At 39.4% G+C, this 16,793-nt stretch overlaps 2 long non-coding RNA genes across 6 annotated transcripts; one reads left to right on the plus strand and one right to left on the minus strand.

The window, feature by feature from the left end:
• The first annotated feature begins 1,171 nt into the window (after positions 1–1,171).
• On the plus strand, positions 1,172–5,948 carry LOC143139468 (uncharacterized). 3 transcript variants are annotated; one of them, XR_012990430.1, is made up of 7 exons: positions 1,172–1,492; positions 1,866–2,079; positions 3,885–4,041; positions 4,229–4,367; positions 4,488–4,582; positions 5,139–5,182; positions 5,767–5,948. It is a non-coding gene; the product is annotated as an uncharacterized LOC143139468 (long non-coding RNA). The 3 variants fall into 3 exon arrangements; XR_012990429.1 differs by lacking the exon at positions 1,172–1,492 and having other exon boundaries at positions 1,499–2,079; XR_012990431.1 differs by lacking the exon at positions 1,172–1,492 and having other exon boundaries at positions 1,499–2,079; positions 4,229–4,330.
• A 3,322-nt stretch (positions 5,949–9,270) lies between these two features.
• On the minus strand, positions 9,271–15,423 carry LOC143139168 (uncharacterized). 3 transcript variants are annotated; one of them, XR_012990346.1, is made up of 7 exons: positions 15,336–15,423; positions 14,304–14,580; positions 10,417–12,071; positions 10,213–10,302; positions 10,023–10,115; positions 9,815–9,891; positions 9,271–9,688 (listed from the first exon to the last, which is right to left on the minus strand). It is a non-coding gene; the product is annotated as an uncharacterized LOC143139168 (long non-coding RNA). The 3 variants fall into 3 exon arrangements; XR_012990348.1 differs by having other exon boundaries at positions 9,271–9,694; XR_012990347.1 differs by having other exon boundaries at positions 15,341–15,422.
• Positions 15,424–16,793: the final 1,370 nt, after the last annotated feature.

Here is a 16,793-nt window from a genome sequence, read left to right on the forward strand (position 1 = left end):
ACCCATGATTATAAAAGTAACGACTGGCGTAGCCTATGTAGTAGCAGAGGTAAATGTTCTACAGATCTACAGCAACTTCTGGTGAGATTACAACTTACAAGAGTAAACGAGACGAGGGGTATGTGGCCTCAACCAGAGCCTGTCTACGAAGAGCCTGTTTACTTTCATTGTATAGAACCTGGTTGCAGTTTACTCATTGTTCCTCTAGGGGCCGCCGCTAGCTAGTGCAGAATGAATGGGAGTCTATGGGGCTAGACGGGTAAAATGTATCTTTATTATCGTCTTAAGCTTAGACTCAACCATAAATACATGCCTGTCAGTTGGAACAACCCAAAAAACTAGATAATTGCTTGAGATTTTGACGATTTATGGTGATTTTATTTTCGCTAGATCTTTGCCCAGATTGACTCTAATGCATTATAGAGGAGTGGATCACTGAAGCAAGATGGCGTCTCGATTGACGCATTCGTTCCAATGAACAGCAGTAGTCAAGGCGACATCTAGTGTATATATCTATGGGGTCTAATAAGCAAGAGAAATGCATAGGCATTTAACATGTCTAAAATTGAGTTTTGGCCAAAACAATTATGTCCTCCTATTTGTTTATTTCGAACTCCACTGTAAGAGCTGTATTTGAAAGAGACTGACATAATACAATTCTTTGTTGCATCAAAATAAAATGCAACGTACTTCAGAGCCTCTGCTAGCTAGATAGATTAGCTAATTCGGAACTCTGCTGTTGGTTTATTTACATTGATTTGGACGTGTACTTTTGGCATCGCCAGCTATGTGGCACAATTTGCATATATGTGTAACACGCTTCCACCTAATTTCTGCGCCAGCAAAATGTTGTGTTCAGGGCTCAACATTAACTTTCTGAAGTAGCAGCTACTTGCCAACTGGGCAACCAGACATGGGCTTTTGGATGCCACATTAGCAGCTAGCTAAGCCAAATGGTTTCATCCTGTATAGTTCATGCTACTACTTGAAGTTAAAGCGTTTATAAGTCTGGCAAGGCTAAGTTTATACAAGTTCCCAGCGAGCCACAGACACACAGACGATTGTTGCTTTATATATTATGATAGATAGATGGTGCAGATCAGCAGGGGTTGTTTTTTTTTTTTTTTGGGGGGGGGGGGGGTATGCAAAAGTAGTAGTAGTAGGCGCCAAGTGGATATGATATCTTATGTGTGTGCAATGTACGCATGTGCTTCAATCATTCTTGTGTAGAATATAACATGAATGGTTACTGAGCAATTTGATGGTCAGGCGATTAGAGTCAAGGAGATTCTATTCTTGTAGAACATGTAACTAGTAATCATATCATATCTATCATTTTTGCTAATAATGTAGAGATAAAATATCATTCTAATAATGTTTTTTGTCTTTGTTACAGATAATTTACGAGATACATGCTTGTCTCTCTCTCTCTCTCTCTCTCTCTCACACACACACACACAGACACACACACTCACCCTTTCATTCTCATATAGTAAGTATTCCAAGATTTTTATTTTCACAAATTTGAAAGACACTAAATTGTTACTTTATTATTGTTAACCTGAAGAGCATCGGATTCTGTTAAATATCCAATTGGCATTGGGGGAACACCGAATCATCAATCCACGTTTAATGTAGGAACAGCAAATCGCATAGTGTTATACTAGATACCCTGAGTTGGTCCCAAATATCAGTCTTGAAATAGATGAAATCTTGTTTATTACAGGATTGCCTTTATTACAACTGAGTTGAAAGACTGAACATGTTGTTTAATGGTTCAATCTCTCTAAACAACTGAGGAATTTGTATTTTTAAACAATAGCAATTCTAATTACCGGTATGCTTTTCTTGTTGATTTTTTGCAGCCTGTCATGGGAGGGTTAAAAAAAAAAATGCCCTGCATGTCTTGCATCCATTTTTAATGGGTGCAAAATATGCCCAGTATGCACGGCACCACAGCCACAGAAGCTGAGGCAAAAAAAACAACTAGAAAGCTTCAATGAAAAAAAGGAAACCTGGGAGGCCAATACCAAAAAGAATCAACTGACCTCCCATCTGATGGATGATGCTATTATTCTGGTAAGTAATTTGTGCTACATTCAGTGTCGGTGCTCCGCACAAGCAGAACATGCACTGCGCGTGGGGCACCAAGTGCCTGGGGGGCACCAAAAAAATATAGCTCGTAGAAAATCATCATGCCGCAAATCCTCAAATTGTGGCGGGTCTTTTATTTAGGCTACTTAGGTTGTGCAAACCACAGGCCTTTATTCGAGGCAGGCATTTATTTCTTATAAGGCTTCTGTTGAATAATTTTATGTAAAGCCTGTGCTAACAGTTCTCCTGCCCGCTACCGCATCTGTGTGAGCGCGTCCCTACTGGATATTGTGGCCTGTTCACACGTTATGTCTCTTCCTTGCAAACTTGACTAGCTAAACCATTAATGAAAGCAAAGCAACCAGTTACATCTTCATAAAATATCAATTTGCCAGGCATGCCTTCATGGACAACAGGCCTAAGGTATTTTTTCCTGCGTTTTATGGTGAGACACATTTGGAGTGGCATGGTATCAAAAGCAGAAGATTCTCGGTCTAGTTTGGATTTATGCCTAATTAACTTTTGGATTGTTTGATTATATTGCTCAATGTTGGAACTCATGGCCAATATCAAATATGATTGGTATTTTATGCTTCAATGTTCAGTTTAAATTTAGTTCAAACTGTGTCAGGTTTTCCATCCGCTGTTTATTTGCGAGCCAATAGCCACTTCATTCATTTTTTGCACATTAACCTTACTGTGTGTAGCCAAGCCTTATGCCATACCCAAGTAGCCTAAATCAAGGTAATTTTTAATTATGCATGATTTATTTTGTTATTGAATTCGTAGGCTGGGATTCCTCTCAGCAACAATTATGTTTAAAGGTAGCCTACTGCTTTAGCCTTCAGAAGGGGCAGGCAGCCAGGCTACTGACAGAGCGACGTTGGAGACCCATAGTAGATTTACGACTTTTCATTGCCAACAGTAGGCCTATTAAACCAACCAACAATATAAAGTATCCAAAATAGTGGGGGCACCAGAGTGGCACCATGCATTTGTGCTTTGGGCACCCAAATGGCTAGCACAGGCCCTGGTTACATTACCATAGTACTAATGTTAGGTTAAAGGTTGTATCAGCGATGATGAGCGATTTGTAAAGACAAAACACTTTTATAATGTTCAGCTAATATTTTCTCATGGTCGGCTAGCTCTCCTGTCATTCTAGGCGCTGAAAAAGACTCTGGTATTTTTACGCAGCCCATGCACCACAAACCGCGGAGTCTACCGGACATTAACATTGTGGTTGGTAGTACACCACTAACAATAACCAAGCATTGCATGGATTTTTAAAAAATGAATACTGGTGGTAAGGTTGAGTTATCTCTTGTGTGTCTTGTTTGGTCCTCAGACAAAATATAAAATGAGTTATATATCGGACAAAAACGTCTGCTAAGAAATTTGAACATAAACAATAACAAAAACACAGGCAATATCCGCCAGGATCACTGATACAACCTTTAAGAATGAAGTGTCAAAATGAGTAATACCTCTACTATGCTCCTGTAGTGACACGTTCATACATGAATCATGCACACATGCAAATAGACATGCACACCAAACCCACGCACATATTTTCACACCTTTCCCACATACACTCTCAACAAGTACATTCTCAACTAGTACATTCTCAACTAGTGCATTCCCGTAGCATCTGCTAGCCCGTAGCGTGTTGTAATTTATATGTATGTTGCTTTGGATAAAAGCGTCTGCTAAATACATAAACGTAAACATATATCACTGGCACAATTTATAAATGTTTTTTTAAAGTAACAGGGTTTTTTTTTTTTCAGATTGAGAAGCTCAATGCTGTGGGCTGGAGTCCCGTCCTCCTTCTTGAATACCCAAAGAGAAACCCACAAATGCTTCTCCCTCAGGGCCTGAGGTTAAGTGGGGGGGAAAGTAAATGCCTCAATAACATTAAGGACATTTTCACCTTAATGGTTAAAGGTGATTCCACATTTTCTATACATTATAACGTCTCTATACAACCCCAATTCTGAAAAATGTGGGACACTGAAAATTAGATGACATCAAATAACAAAATGTACAGAAAAATATCATGACATCACTCCTACATTTCACATTTGACCTTATTGTACATTGTGTATTGTTTGTGTTGCTTGTATTCTTTCAGGAAAGAAAGCGCTGACCGATCCAAACAATTTGCCGGGTCAATGAGAGGAGGCCATCTTCATGTCAGAAAATGTGGCTTTCCACCAAGTGTAGATTAGCAATGGTAATTGCGTTAGGGAAGAAAGTCAGTTGCGGAGAATGTAAGATACAGGCCCTAATCTGTACACTGTATGATGAATTATATGATATGCTTGTTATTTGTGTTCTGTATGTATGTTAACATTTTGATTAACATTCTACTATTTGCTTATGTCAAACAGTTTCTAGAAAAGGAAGTGAAGAACAAGAGTGCCCCCACAACAGCCCTATGTACAAGCAGCAGTACAGAAGAGTACTAAAAAAGAGAAAGACAAAGGTTATTTCCATACACAAAATTGCAAATAAAACAATGGATGATGTAACAGTACTTTTTGATCACTTTTAAAAATGTATAATGGCACTGCGGAATAATTGAAATCAGTGATCAGTAACTGTCAGTATCAGTAATCGTACCAGATATTGCGTTTGTTCATCTTTGTGTTTATGTTCAAAATCCCGAACAAGACACGCCAGAGATAACTCACCCCTATATTATATATAAATATAATATAAAGTATTCTCTGAAAAATATTCATGGCATGTTTTAGTATTGTTAGAGATGCTACCAACCCCAGAATGTTTGTCTGCAGTTACTCTATGTTCCAGTTTATGGGACTGTGTAAATTGACCAGGATGTTTTACAGCTCGTATAGGGAATGTAAAGTGAGTGGACCATGAGGAGATATTAACTGAACATCATAAAAAGTGTTACGTGTCTACAAAACGCTGATAGTCACTGATGTGAAGTGTTAAAATTTGAATGTTAAGTTGAGTGCAATGTTATCTTTTTAAGCAAGACACTATTTTTCTATGTCTTTGTTTGCCTGCCACAGGGGAAGATGGAGATCCTAATAGATTGGGTGCCTTCCAAAATGTGGTGAGTTGGTTATCTTTTACACCAGATACTCACAATTACACAAAGGGAAATTACGTTGTTCCAGCAGCCATACATATACTGTAGGACATGTAAATGTACCAGATTTAGTTATTATAGTCTATGCTATAATTTAGTTATATACCGGTACTGCAGGCTACATGTAAACATATATACCGTAAATCAGTTTATATTGTAACACTCCTGTGTACCTGATGTTTTAGATGGATAGAAAGATACTTTATTGATCCCCAAGGGGAAATTCAAGTATGAACAGTAGGGTTTTATGGCAATTGGTAGTAGAGTGTTGTCTGGGGTGAGTGTGAGCTATAAACTATTTTTTATTCATTTGCACTCTGAACTTGTAAATGTACTAACCTGAGATGTTGATAATGTAACTTTTGTCAATTCAGAATGTCAGGGCCCAGTTTTTTTTATTTCCATACTGTGGAGTATTCAGATATTTTATTAGTTGTAACACTATTATGACATTGGTTAATCTAAACATCCCTCCACTAGAATATCTAATCAAACTGGAATACAGGTTACAGTCTTTTTCACTAACCATCTTCCCCCTTTTTTCTCAGCGGGAAAACCTGTCTGCCAACCTGGGAGCCTGCAAGATAAAGATCTACACACACACACACACTCACTCACTCACTCACTCACTCACTCACTCAACAGTCAACAAATATTTTAGCTGAGTGTTGTTCTTTTGTATTTTTTTATATAATATAAGTTAATAAAGACTACTAGTTGCCATATTGAATAGGAAGTATCACACATGTTTTACCACCCTGTTTTCTCAACAAAGAATCACCGTGTTGTGTGTTGTTAGCTTGTCTCCCACTACTTCTTGTATTGCAGTTGTTAGGACAAACTGGCAGAAGAACTTTCATTCACTAAACATTTAAAAGTGCCACAGAGTAATTACTGCTTTTGATATTTGTTTTAAGTCATTGTTTCTATTGTAGTATACTTGCTGTTGTTTTTGACTGTGGTCTAGAGGGTCCAGGTGCCTTGTGGCATGGGAGCTCCTGTTACTTCTTACATCAGTAAGTGCATCGATGATGTGACACACACAAAGACCCGGCTAACTGGAAGACATGACAGGAGATGTCCATAGGCTGCCGAGAACGCCTTCAGAGCCAAGGATGAAACTGATCTGAGAACAACGAGAGCCAAACTTTCCCCTAGCATCAGTAAAGCAAAACAGGAATACACACAAAAGATAACCTGCCATTTCAAAGACAGCAGAGACACATAGAGCATTCCCATCATGTGCATATAGCAAATTCTACTACAGCGCAGTCAGAGCCAGACAGTAACGGAGTACATTTACTTGAGTACACCAAGCACCTCATAACATCTATATTGTGCTTTTACCTGATGCAAGTGTTTTGATATGAAATAAACATAATTTGCATGACATGGTCAGTTCTGCTGGTCAGTTTTGACCTACGCGACAGCCCTGCAAAGTACCATCCACACAGCTATTCGGCTGCATTTTTTGACAGTTTTCAAGTTCAATTTATTTCTTTGTCCCAAATGGGCAATTTGATTGCAGACAGGATCACATACCACACGACATAAATAGGTCTGACAATGCCTAAAAAGTCAGTAAAACCAAGATAAAACTTAATTAAATAAGTTAGATATAAGAGGAGGAAGTGAATGAATATGGGGGGGGGGGGGGGGGGGGCCACCAAATGGACAAATCTATCTTTTCCTGTTGTGTACATTCAGTACTTGAATAGAAAAGGGGATGAAGGAATTTTTGTACCTATGGTTAAAAGCAATAGGATGCCAACAAACGCAAGCCAGGTGGCAGCAGCACGTACTCAGAATACAGGGGATGGCTTGTGTCTTGATATATTTGTATCGCTTTGTTGAACACCTGCTTATTAAAATATTCGGTGAGACTAACAAACTTCACTCCCACTATCTTACTGGCCACATTTACTATCTTGGAAAGTGCATTTTTGTCTCTGATGGTGACATTTCCATACCAGCAGATAATGGAGAATGTGAGGATTGACTCAATAAAAGCTTTGTAAAACAATGCCATTAATGTTTTGTCCACCTGAAACTTAGCCAGTTTCCTAAGTGCAGAGAGTCTTTGTTGCCCTCTCTTGCACACCGAGGTGGTGTTCAGGTCGAACTTAAGCCGGTCATCAATCAAGGTGCCTAGGTACTTGTAAGATGATACAATTTCAACATCTTGATCGTTGATGACACTGCTTTGGAACAGGGGGAAGGCGTCTGAAATCTATGGACATGTCCTTGGTTTTACTGATGTTCAGATGCAAAAAAGCATCTTCACACCATGACACAAATTCATTGATAACAGGGCCATGCTCATTCTCATGGGAATTCAGGAGACTGACAATTACAGAGTCATCTGCAAATTTTAGAATGTGCCTGTTGTCATACTGGCTGCGGCAGTCATTGTTGTACAGTATGTACAACAGGGGGGAGAGAACACACCCCTGAGGTGAGCCTGTGGATGATGTTAGGCCACTGGACAGCACTTTATTTACCCTCACTCTCTGAACTCTGCGTGAGGAAATCAAGTAGCCAACCAATCAGGCTTGGGTCAAGGCTAAAGTTGTTCAGTAGTTTCTCAATCAGTAGGTGGGGTTGGATGGTGTTAAATGCCGAGGAGAAATCTACAAAGAGCAACCTTGCATGATTCCCACTTTCCTCCAGGTGTTTATAGAGAAGACTTAGTAGAGTGATGGTAGCATCCTGCACCCCCCTCTTGGCCCTATAGGCAAACTGGGAAGGATCCAAGAGAGGTTGCACCTTGATTAGGAGCTCAGCTTTAATCAGCTTCTCTAAGGATTTTGCAATAAGAGATTTTGGATGCACACAAGTTCATGGATCAAACCAAGCACCTCATAACATCTATATTGTGCTTTTATCTGATATATGCAATGATATATGTAGGCTACCTCATGTGCAAAAATGGGAAAATAACATGTATTTAAAAATATTACAAATGTTGCAAGCTTTTGACTTTATAGTCAAGCAGGTGATACATCTTAATAATTCAAGCATGTTTCTCATGTTATATATACAAATATTTTTGTAATTTTGAAATTATAGCTATTTCTGTAATTAGACTACATGCCCCATGATGTGTAGCGTTCATTTCAACGCTGCTTTATAACAATGGCGCCGAATTTGTAGTTCATTAAAACGGCTTTGTATTAAAACATAAACAAATTATTGTTAGGATGCACACTGGCACAGACGACTTTTGCTGGGTATAATATGTAGAGAAATAGTTAAAGCAAGTTAGTACATGACTCATTGGCATTCAATGAAAAGAAGTATAATTCCACAAAATATCGAAAAACGTGTACAGTAGGCTACTTCTGACCCTTGTTGCTAGGCAACGCCCCGTAGGCCTACCTGCTTGGCTGAAGAATAAGGAGGCTCATTATCCTAATCTTTGCTGTTCAAAGCAACATATAAATATATAAAACGATATAACACTTAAATTGAACAGGGAATAAATTAAGATGTTGATCAGACTGTAATAAGGACAAGCAATAATAAACAAATGCCCATTCAATCAATGATATAATAACAAGTTGCTTACTGTTTAATGGACTAAGTGCATGTTGAACAAATGTGCCTTTAGACCCCTTTTAAAACACTGTAAACTATCACAGGAACAAAGAGCACTGTGCAACTTATTGCACCCACATGGAACCACTGAGGAAGAGTATTGAATTTAGCGTTCATGAGTGGTCGACAGAACAAATGGTAATCAGAAGACAGCAGTGGGCGGTTGGGGAAGTACATCTTGATCATTGAATTAAAATAACAAGGAGCAGATCCAGTCAGTGTCCTATAGGCCAAAGTGAGAGATTTCAATGTAATGCTGGCTACTACAGGGGGAGTGTAGGAGAATAGGCCTAGGAGTGGATATGCATGCCCGATATCCATACCCCATCTGCTGGAACATTGGCTCATATATGTATTTTCACTGACACATTATCTATGTATCTATCTCATTTTAATTATGATAGCCATAGTACATGTGAGATTACAACAATAATAATGAAAGTAGTAATACAAACTGAAATGACTAAATGAATGAATTCCTTTATTGTTATTGCATTGGGAAAGAAGCTATTTCTAAATCTGCTAGTGCTAATCTGCTTGTTTTTAGACTCTGTAACATAGGTGGCTAACTGTTTCCAATTGTCCTGTTCTGTTCATGGTACACCAAAACTGTCACACTTGGATATTGAATCAATTACGATGAAAAACACGTAGCTTATCAACAAAGAAAAGTGAGATTGCTTTATGATGATAGATGCTTTACTTTTCCAAAAGATGTTGACACATTAAAGGAAATGACATGTAGTATTGTGATCCTTCTTTATGATCTGCCGCTGCTGCTGGTGGTGTTTGTGGTGCTGGTGGTGTTTGTGCTGCTGTTGGTGTTGCTGCTGGTGCTGGTGATGGGGGTGATGGTGGTGCCTCAACAGACTGCTGCAGCTCAACAGATTAAAGGAAAAGCACATTATTGTTAGATATGTGTGTACAAATCTGTTTTAGTCTGTAAAACACACTGGTATGCAAAAGGTTTTAGACAGGTTCATGCATTTGTATATATACCTGGAGATTGTAATACGCATTGTATGAGCGTACCACCTGCCTCAGCTTTTCAGCAGTGAAAGCTTTACGCCCTTCACCTTTTCCATAAAAAATGGCAAACAATGCATCATTACTGGTTTTATCATATACTCTTATGAAAAGTCAAATCATGTTGCAACAGCTGTGTGCATGCAGTTGAAACAGTAATAGTTGGTCAATATTAACATACCGTCACTGACTGAGGCAAAGGGCAATTCCTCAGGCCACCAAGGCGGCCTGTGTTGTGGCAGATATTCAGACCGAGACAAACCCTGACTCAGTGCTGAGATAGAAGGGTGTTAAAGTGTAATCAGATTCAGTAGTCTGCATCATTTTGATCTTTAAATAAGGAAATTGAAAACATACAATGCCAGTCATACCACGTTCTTTTATCAGACGGCCAATTGCCATCCGGCAATGTGTGCCACTGATATCAGGGTCAACGTATGGCCTCTCACCCCCCAAAGCATCTGTAAGACAGTACGCTCAGTGTCATTAAAAACAAATGTTAAGGTTCCTTTTCTGAACTTCAAGAAAGGATTGACACAGAAACAAACCTTAACACCACTTTCATTTATACATACCACTTGACACACCCCTATTAGTGTACATGTTTAGCAGCTCAGCCTTCCTGTCATTGGTCCAAAAGGCCTCAAGATACTTTGGCCCTAAATGAACCGTAACCGGGAAAAAAACCCTTAAAATCCATTATCAATTCGGTTTGTGTTGCCATGTCAATATCATTTTTATCAAAACTCAGGGCCAGATTGTGACCATACTAAAATAATTGTTCTTCCATTGAATGTCATCTTCGATAGATCTCATCATTGAAATGTTGTTGAATAAAAACATATTACATATACCCAGGGCATGAAATTGGCACCCGCCCACACGCCAAATGCGGGTAACTTTTGTGATTGGCGGGTGAAACTGTCAATCTACCTGCCACGTTGGCGGGTAGCCAATAAGACAACACAACACTGAGCAAGGAGATGCACTGTCGGGATTGCCGTAGGAAATGTACTCTTTACTCCGCTACATTTTCAATTGCCTTTCGTTACGAAAACAAGTTTATTATTGGAGAAAGGGAGAAAAGAGCACCTCTCCCCGGTACACAGCGACGTGGGAGAAAAGAAACAGGGCTTCAGAAAGCATTGCTACGTTTCCCCCCGATTATAAAAGTAATGGCTGGCCTATGTAGCCTACTACACAGAAGTAGATGTTCTATATAGCTAACAACTCAGTTAACGCAATGACGTCCTGCCAGTTGCTGCATCTTCTGGTGAGGCTGCCAGAGTGCCAACGAGACTAGAGGTATGACATGACACGGAAACTTCCACATATATTAATTTATGGCCAGCATCGTTCAACAAGCACATTGGACAAGGAAAGTAGGCCTAAAACTTAATTTACAAGCAAAGCAAATGCACTGGAAATCGAGCATACAAGTTAGAAAAAGCCTAGCATTCATTTATGTAGCCTCAATGTTGCAGGACATGACATGAGACGGTCGGCTGAGAAAACAGATAGCCTGCTCTGTCGCTCTGCCCGAGTGGATATGCCTGGGCTATTATAGCCTAAATATAGGTCTACCCATAATATAGCCATTGTTTTTAGGTTACATTGTCTGTATGGTTAAGTTATAACCAGACTTCTAGCAATGCAAAGCAGAAGAATCAGCTGCAATGTATTGGAAGACTGCTTTTCAATCCATAGCCACGTAATGCTTATTCTGGCTATGACAAAGTATATTAAATAAAATATATTTGAATTGGGCTTTTAAAATATGTTTGACTATATGATTAGCCTACAGAGGAGGAGAAAAGCAAATAGGCATAAAGGATACTTTTGTATCCCTTTAAAGATCCATCAAAAATATAAAAATGTAGGCCTACAAAAAAGTAACTTGTTAGGCCTACTTGAGTAATTTATTAACAAAGTACTTTTTTACTTTTACTTGAGTACTGTAATGTGTATTCTGTACAAGTTCAAGAACCATTCTTATGCATTTTCTGAGTCGTTCACCTTTATTTTGGGCACAAAATCATTTTGGCTGGTAAAAAACCACTGTGGCAGGTGGATTTCAAAATTCACCTGCCACAGTGGCTGGTGGCCAAAAAAGTTAACTTCAGGCCCTGCATATACCTGTGAAATTAACGGTGGGTGACTCACTGCTGAAGTCAACCCATACGGCAAAAGCCAGGGGTGCTCCAGCCTCACCACCGCACCAATTCTTCATCTGAAAACAATATTAAAAATATTATACTTTCCCTCTCTTTTAAAAGCAGCCTCCCTCCCTTTCTTTCTTCACTGCACCCAATATTAGCATGAATTGAGACATGTCCCACTGTATTCTGAAAGCCTGACCTACTTTCCTGCAGACTTTTGCATATCATACGATCAGTGTTCATAACTCTATACATGGCACTATTTTGTATATTTGGCGAACGAGGTACACATATGATAAGTTTTGAGCTCCAACTCAAAGGCAAAGCAGTTTCAGCCATGCAAACCATATATTTTCTGAAAGCTGGTCAGTTGTAGGTGTGATTTAACATACATTAGGACATGTCATGTGGTTACTATGGTCATATTGTGGTTGTTGCTAGGGTAAATTGAATGGTTGCTATGGTGTTGCTAAGGTAGATATGGTGGTTGCTATGCAAAATAACATGGTTGCTATGGTGGTTGTTAGGGTAAGCATGTTGGTTGCTATGGTGGTTGCTAGCTTGACATTATACAAGTGGTTGCTAGGGTAATTAAGATGGTTGCTTGGGTGTTGCTAGGGTAATTAAGGTGGTTGCTTGGGTGTTGCTAGGGTACATATGGTGGCAAAATAACAAAGCAGTGGAATTGCTAACGTTTAGCCATTTTTACATTTTTAGCCAAAAAACTCACTTATGTTGGTCTGATCAGTATGAAATCAGAATATGTTGAACAACGGGACATTACAAACAAGCCAGGCTCAGTTTGGAGTCGGTGGATTATTCCCGGAAGGAGATAAACGGTTCGAAACATACAAGGTTTCCCTCTTCTGCCGCGGTAACGCTAGGTGCTAGAGGGATGGGACCAAGACGCACGGCACCGCCTTGAGGCCCCTGACAACTGTTCCAAAGGTGGGATATCTGAGACACCCACAAAAAAAACAGTGAAGGAAAAACTTTAAAAAAGTTGACCACTCCCACTTCAGAGGTGGAGTTTTGGGTGGTAGCATGGAGCTACGAGGCTGAAATTCAAGTCAGACCTTCTGCACAAGACCCACATAGAGCGTGCAAAGTTTCATCGCTCTAGCTGTAACGCAAAGCATTGTGCCTACTTTTTTGGCAATTTAAAGCAACACCAAAGAACTTTTCCTCTGTCGCACGCACTATTTGTTTATCCAGCACCAGCTTTGCAAATAACAATGTCCACAGACAAGGTAGAATATGTTGCATGATTTTATGAAAGTACGATGTATTGCGACATCAGATGCAAGTCAAATTTGTAGTTTCTCATGTCTCATTCCATCGAACTACATATCCGCTACCCGATCCGGCAAACTTACATAGTGCGGTTATAGCCGATAGAGGGCCTCGAAGCGGATGCAGAAAGTGCCGTTCACCCTGTTACGAGTTGATGAACCACTGAAACGATTTTGGAAACACTATTTTAAGGTACAAAAAACTCTTTGGTGTTACTTTAACATTTAGCCATTTTTCAATTTTTAGCCAAAAAGCACACTTATGTTGATCCGATCAGTATGAAATCAGAATATGTTGAACAACGGGACATCACAAACAAGCCAGGCTCAGTTTGGAGTCGGTGGATTATTCCCGGAAGGAGATAAACGGTTCGAAACATACAAGGTTTCCCTCTGCTGGCGCGGTAAAGCTAGGTGCTAGAGGGATGGGACCAAAACGCACGGCACCGCCTTGAGGCCCCTGACAAATGTTCCAAAGGTGGGATCTCTGAGACACCCACAAAAAAAACTGTGAAGGAAAAACATAAAAAAAGTTGACCACTCCCATTTCAGAGGTGGAGTTTTGATATGTCAAAGTCAGTAGGAAGGTAGGACATGTCTTAATTAATTGACATCTAGAGGCTATAGGCTTTCAGAAAATATATGGTTTAGGTGGTCAATTCAGCTGTCCCTTAACAGTGTAGGCCTAAATATATCAGCTGTACAATGCGTTTCTCGATCTACAATATGGGCCTATGTACGCCTTATGATGCACCAAAGTCAGTGGGAAGGTGGGACATGTCTTAATGTATATTAATTGACATCTAGAGGCTATAGGCTTTCAGAAAATATATGGTTTAGGTGGTCAATTCAGCTGTCCCTTAACAGTGTAGGCCTAAATGTATCAGTTCAATCTACTTTCTACAATCTGTAGAAACAATCTAAATCTACAATATGGGCCTATATTTAGCACAGCGACAACCATATCTAGCAAAATCACAGTAAAAGTAATGTAAAAGTGATGTAAAATACCTGCCAATTGTCCTCTGTATCCACCGCTGCAGTAGACCATGATGTGAGGATGCACTCCATAACACAGCTGTTAATGGAAGCAAGGACTGAGGTGTCAAGGCCAGCATGCTTCAGCCTCTTCAGGAAGTTGACAAATGAGTAGCCAAACAAGGACAAACAAGGCCTTGCTTACATACTGGCTGTCTTGTAGTTTGACACCACTCTCCTTTCTGTGAGTGTTCTGTTGGAGTAATTTAATGAAATGCAACCCATACATCAGGATATCAGGAGCAAGGATCTGTGAAAACATAAGTAGAGGGGAGAAAAAAAGACATAAAGATATGTCGAGAAAACATTGCAGCACCATCCTTAAACAACACATCAGGACACCTTTCTTTCCTTTTTCATTTGATCACTACTGCAATTCATACACCTTGTACCCTTGTATACAGGTGAGACAAGGGTAAAACTGATGTGGGTATTTATTCTATTATAGAATAGGCTACTAAAATATAACTCCACAACTTCAAGTGTCAACACTGTAGTTTTGAAGGAGTATTTGTAGTTCTTATGCAGGAAAATCAGTATAGGCTACTTTGGACATTAAAAGCTGCATGCACTACGTAGTACACTCAGAAATGCATTATTTTGGAGATAGAAATGTTGCTTTGTTTTTCAGAAAAACGGTAGTAGCATAACAGAATTTTTTGTCACATGAATTACCCAGACCCAAAGAAACAAATAGCTTATTACGTGAAACTGACCTGCTTATAATTTAATGTCAAACACCATCTCAATCACCATCGCACTCATTTCGATAATTTAACCAAATAACCATAACAATTATTTATTTGGCTAATTATCACGCATTTGTCCACGTCTTTTACCATTATAAGACATTCACTAAGAAATTGCACTAATTTCGCGTGATTCTAGTTGTTTTACAGCATGAAGGGTTTTTGGTCATGATAAGTATACCTATATTTTGTTCGAAACAACAAAAAACAACACCATTATTATTATTATTTACTAAATTAACGTAGTTTAACTTACCTTACCCCACATAGCCAGCCAGCTCTCGCTCTACGATGCGTTTCCGCTTTCTTGTGGTGGCGTGTGTCACATGACAGCAACCAGCCTGTCACTCCCCGATGTGAGTCGCTACCGGATGTGAGTCGCGCATGCGTCACTTTGCTACTTTGCCACTACCTGTGCTGTTAGCCACAGAATAATGACATTAGCCTACACAGCAGTAATGTATTATTTAGCGTAAGGCATCACATTTTCACGGCATGATCTCTAATGTCAGTTCTAGATTAGAGGCTGAAGTAGCCTGCTAGCGAGAGACTTCTGTAATATCAATACAAATTATGAAGTTTGTTCACTGCTGGCAAGTAAGTAAGCAATCAAGCACAACAAAGGCTGTCACTTGAATGGCGTTTGCTAACGTTAGCAACCAAACAATCTTAGATAGCTAAAACGTTTTTGAAACAGAAAAGTGAATTATTTTATGGATTTCAGTCGGATCCCTTGGCGTTATGCCGTAAAACCTATCAATCTGAGCATGCGTGACTCACATCGGGTAGCGACTCACATCGGGGAGTGACACAGCCTATCACACTGGGGCTGTTTCCTTTTTCGAGCGTCGCCCTGGGATCGTCGCACACAGTGACGCGATGCACAAAATTGCGCCAAAATATCAATAGCAATGAAAAAGTACAGTCTTAATATTTTATATCCTTGCTCAAATTTGTAAAATAATGAGCATAAATCTCCGAATGAAAGAAACTTGGGTATATGTAGCCATTACATTTAAACACATCACTTCCCAGAATGCATCTCTTTGCCAAAGAACTTTATTTCCACCTTAAGCAATATAAACATTTCTGCAGTAGTGTATTACATTTATAACAACTTCATAATCAGTATTGAGACGAAAGAACTAGTGCTATCAGTAAGCTATTCTTTTTAAGTTGACATTCTCTGGGGATACGCTTCTGACATGGGCTTTGTTTACCTAGCAACGGTTACTATGCCTCGCTGAAATGAGAAGTGAGAACGTTTTTATTAAATATCCCACTTAAATAAGGGCATCATTTAAGCCAACGGCAAATATGCAGTCCTGAAACGACTGTAATTATTCAATATCCATGTATCCCAAAGTTATAAAAGTCAGTTGACCGAAATCTGTACTCAGTTGTTGAAACGGGGGATCCGTGTGTGGGCCACGGAATATATTGTCATTAACTTGCATTGGAACGAAATCTGTGTGTGTTTCACGGAAATGTAACTTCCGTTGAGCGAAATCTGCACTCAGTTGTTGAAACAGGGATGGAATGCAACGCCTGACAGGCTAACATTACATAAAAATCGAACTGATTGTATCAAAAGTGTGTTTCCCAATAAGATAACAACATCCGTTGAGCGAAATCTGCACTCAGTTGTTAAACGGGGATCCGTGAAATAGCCACGGAATATATTGTCATTAACTTGCATTGGAACGAAATCCGT

Source organism: Alosa pseudoharengus, unplaced genomic scaffold (assembly GCF_046254945.1).
Source record: "Alosa pseudoharengus isolate Yale_2024_CS ecotype anadromous, Long Island Sound unplaced genomic scaffold, YU_APseudo_1.1 YU_APseudo_1.1_scf_22, whole genome shotgun sequence".
Lineage (NCBI taxonomy): Eukaryota > Metazoa > Chordata > Actinopteri > Clupeiformes > Clupeidae > Alosa > Alosa pseudoharengus.